The following is a 4,025-nucleotide window of genomic DNA, read 5'->3' as shown; positions in this document are numbered from 1 at the left end:
GGAACTTCGTCCATCCTCTTCGATGGGGCAGTTGAAGTCCCCGGCCATCACCACTGCCCTAGTGGTGGCGAGCTGGGTCCGCAGGGTCTGGAATAGTTCCAGGCGCTCAGCCTTCATAGGGGGAGCGTACACGTTGATGAGCCTAATCGGCTCTCCCGCCCAGGAACCGTCTACGACCAACAAGCGGCCGCAGACGAGCTCCTGGACAGAGTCAACAGTAAATACGCTTCCCCTAATCAGGATGGCAACCCCTGCAGACTTACAGTCGCCCCCACCAGACCAGTAGGACGGGCCATGGGTCCACTGCCTGGCCAGATGATGGTATGACCTGGAAGAGGGGAGAGTACATTCCTGCAGCATAAATACATCACTCGACTGCTTGGAAAGAAAAGTTAGCACCATCTGACATCTAGTCCTATCTCTAACACTCCTCACATTGAGGCTAAAGATGTTAAGTTTAGCAGCCATGGGGGAGAATAAAGAAGGTCAGTGCAAACGATACACCTTAGTTACCAGTCCGGTCGGGCGGATCCTCCTCTCTGGAGCCTGGCGGGTCCGGAAGATCCAGCAGGCCCTCTGACAAAAATTGTTCCAGGATTGTAGCCACCTGGATGTCTGTTGTGAAGTCGATGACCTCAGGTTCAGACACGAGTTCCTCCACCATCTGCTCCATTTCCTCCTGCTGCGCAAGGGAATCTTCGCAGATTTCCACGACTTGTCGCTTTGAGGACTCAGCAGCTGGGCTGTCCCTCACCTTTCTCTTCCTCTGGATGGCACCTGAGGAGACAAGAGGGGGAAAATCCTCCAGGGAGAGGACTCCAGCAGCTGGAGGGGAAGATGTTAGTGCTGCTGGAGCTGGGGAGAAGGGAGGCTGGGTTGGGAGAGGTGCAGGTGACAGGACCACTGAGATGGGTGGGTAGGAGAAGGTGAGAGCCTCAGTGGGGGTGACAGGGGTTGGGGACGGGGGGGTGGGGAGGGCCGGGCGAGGGAGGGTGGGAAGGGTAGGGCGAGGGAGGGCCGGGAGAGGGGGGGGAGGGACTGTCGTCTTCTTACCATCCTTCTTTTTCCCGGTCTTCTGTGCCGCTGGAGCTCTGGCTGGGGCGGGGTTCCCTCTGGCTGGAGCTTTTGCTGCTACAGTTGCCCAGGATCGATCCCTCTTCGGGCAGTCCTTGTAAGAGTGGGCTGCTTGTCCGCAGAGGTTGCACATTGTCCGTTTCGGGCAGTCTTTGGTCTCGTGTCCTGTTACCCGGCAGTTCTTGCAGGCGTCCTCCTTGCAGTCCTTCACCGAATGACCCTTCTTGCTGCATCTCCTGCAGATCTGCGGCATGTCCGGGTAATAGATGAGGCCGTAGGAGTTGCCCAGCGAGAATGACTGGGGCAGGTGCTGGAGGCCGTCTTCCGCGCTCGAATCCTTGTTCAGTCGGACGATTACCGACCACTTGCCAGTCCAGAAGCCGAGTCCGTTCAGGATGTGGGTGGGTTCCCTCACCACTGTGCAGAACCGCTTCAGGAGCGTGGTGATGTCTTTGCCGGGGGTGTGTGGGTTCCGCATTGAGACCGTCACCCGCCTTTCCTCTCTTTGGACAGGGCAGTTGCCCACAAAGCGAGAGAAAGGGGATTCAGGCCTCGCCGCTTTCACCATCTCCCAGTACCTTCTGCAGATGTTGATCGAAGCGAAGGTCACGAAGAACATCCCGGTCATGAAGGCCTGGATGCTGATGGTCTCCGGCTTAGCGAAGCCCTGGTCCAGGAGCATCTTCTGGCAGAACACTTCTTCCGTCATGTCCGGCACTCTCCCGTCCACCTCCTTCAGCTTCAGGGCCACCGTCTGCTTCATCCAGGGCTCCAGGGTTGGAGCAGCCTGGTTCGGCTTCCTGGTGGCCTGTTGGCTTGAGGAGGCTTCAGGAGGAGATGTCCTGGCCTGGGCCGGCTCACCTGGTCCATCAGCCTTCTCCTTCTGGGTGGCAGGGTTGCTGGTTGAGGCCATGGCTTCTTCCAGCTGTTCCTGTCGCTTGGGGAGGATCTTCGATAGCTCTTTCCCGAAGGGGGCGGAGCTATGCAAATCTTCTCCTTGCTGGCCGAGGTTCTTCCACGAAATTTCTTCCGCAGCGGTTCCTCGTCGAGCTTCTTCTGCGGCCGAGCTTCTCCGAAGGTCTCTGTCGCAGTTCTCCTTCTTCTTCCCGGCAGCGATCTCCCGGAGCTTCTTCCCCGATGGCGGCTTCTCCCTTCTGGATCGTCGTCTTCGCTGGTTCTTCTCCGCAGTTCGTCGCCGGCTTCGTCTGGAACGCTCTTGGATCGCTAAGCTAGTGTTTATAGCCCCCAGTGGTTCTCCGAGCTATCTATCCTTACAAGGACTGATAAGAACAGATACTACACTTGATCTTAGCCAAAAGGCCGAGAAGGGCTCAGGCATGATAACACACTGCGATCTGCTCACAACTGAGATAATGGAATGCTTCACCCTCCCACCGCTGCTGTATTTATACACGGGCTATGCAAATGAGCATCGTCATAAGCCACTCCCAGTGCAGCTAATTGGTGGTTCCCACGAGTCTGTTCTCTGTTGGTGGATTTAAATCTATCCGATCACAGGAGCTGGTGAGCGGTGCAGTAGTTAACTACTGCCTCGGGTAGATGGTGGCGCAGTCCTCATTGATGCACTAACTATAATGTACAGAACACATTAATAGTACAACTACTCCAGTGATTCGTGTTCATGATCTACAACTTGCCCCCGACTACATAGTGTCTTAAATTCTATCTTCCAGTCTCAAGAGCTTTGTCACAATTCGGTCCCCCTGAAGTATAACCACCATCATCCCAGGTGTTTAGGTAAGATTCCATCCCCGCGTCATGTACGGATAAGAGCAGTTCCTAAACTACAAAGGAGAAGTCCTACGAGGGGTCTGCGGCAATGCTTTATATATACAGGAGACGCTATTAGGGTAACAAACCCTTCCTCTCAAGGACTCTTATTGCTTCTAATTCTGCCCTGGTGTACACCACCAACTAAATGTGAACAAATGAAAAAGAGAGGGGAAGAGAAGGGCAAGAAGCACACGGATCAAAGGATCTCTTGAATTAAGAAAAAATATCGATCAATAAAACAACGAGCTTAGAGGTATATTCTACCTAACAGGGAAGGGGTGAACGGTCCCTGTGTAGAGAACACCCCATTTAATGAACAAATCCCATTCAGCATTGTGACTTATCGTAGATGAAGGGGAATAAAAGGGAAAGGTACATAAATCAAATATCAAAAGTGGGGGCATAAAGGGGACAAACTGGGCTGTAATGTTTGTCTCCCTCAAGTACCGCACTATTGGAGCTCTGATATTAGATTTTACTCCTGAATAGAGCTGCATCAATTTGTCCTTTTCATTCTCTGAATGCGTCTCAGTAAATGTCTGCAGGCAACTTCATGCGTTAGTGGGATGAGGTCAGTCCTAAGTATAGACAACGCACAGTGTTAGTACGAAGTAGAAATAGGTGCATTCTGTTTCCTGTCATTGTATTGCCAGCAGCTCGATTATACCAGCAGTCTGGCAAAGTGAGATACAAGACAATGCAAGTCCATACTTATGTGGAACTTGGTGCTACAAATTGGTAGTTTGTTTTGAAAATCTCGTAACATTTGTAGCAATGAGAGCAGCTTGGAAAACACGGCCCCTCCAACATTGGGTTTTGCTCTTGAAAAATGCCGTATCAGCTGCATCAGTTTTGTCCTTTTTCATTCATTGAATGCGTCTCACTAAACGTTGCTCTGCAAGAAACTGCACGCGTTACTGTAATAAAGTGAGTCCTATATAGGGACAGCAGACAGATTCATTATTAGTACTAGAGGTTAATAGATTTATTGCCAGCAGCCTTATCTCATTCTGCCGGACGGCTGGGATTAATATGAGCCGAGCCGATACGTGTGTCAAAGTTGGTCCCAGTAACAGATTTATTGTTTGTTGTAAGAATCTCGTAACATTAGTAGCAGTGACAGCAGCTAAGAAAACACTGGCCCTCTCTCCAAGGAT

The 4,025-nt window shown here is 51.9% G+C and overlaps 1 pseudogene; it reads right to left on the bottom strand.

The window, feature by feature from the left end:
* Positions 1–2,304: 2,304 nt before the first annotated feature.
* LOC142664213 (U2 spliceosomal RNA) lies at positions 2,305–2,406 on the bottom strand (annotated as a pseudogene).
* Between the last annotated feature and the right edge of the window lie 1,619 nt (positions 2,407–4,025).

Source organism: Rhinoderma darwinii, chromosome 11, assembly GCF_050947455.1.
Source record: "Rhinoderma darwinii isolate aRhiDar2 chromosome 11, aRhiDar2.hap1, whole genome shotgun sequence".
NCBI lineage: Eukaryota > Metazoa > Chordata > Amphibia > Anura > Rhinodermatidae > Rhinoderma > Rhinoderma darwinii.
Note: the sequence above shows the minus strand (reverse complement) of the source record. Positions and strands in the feature narration are given on the sequence as shown.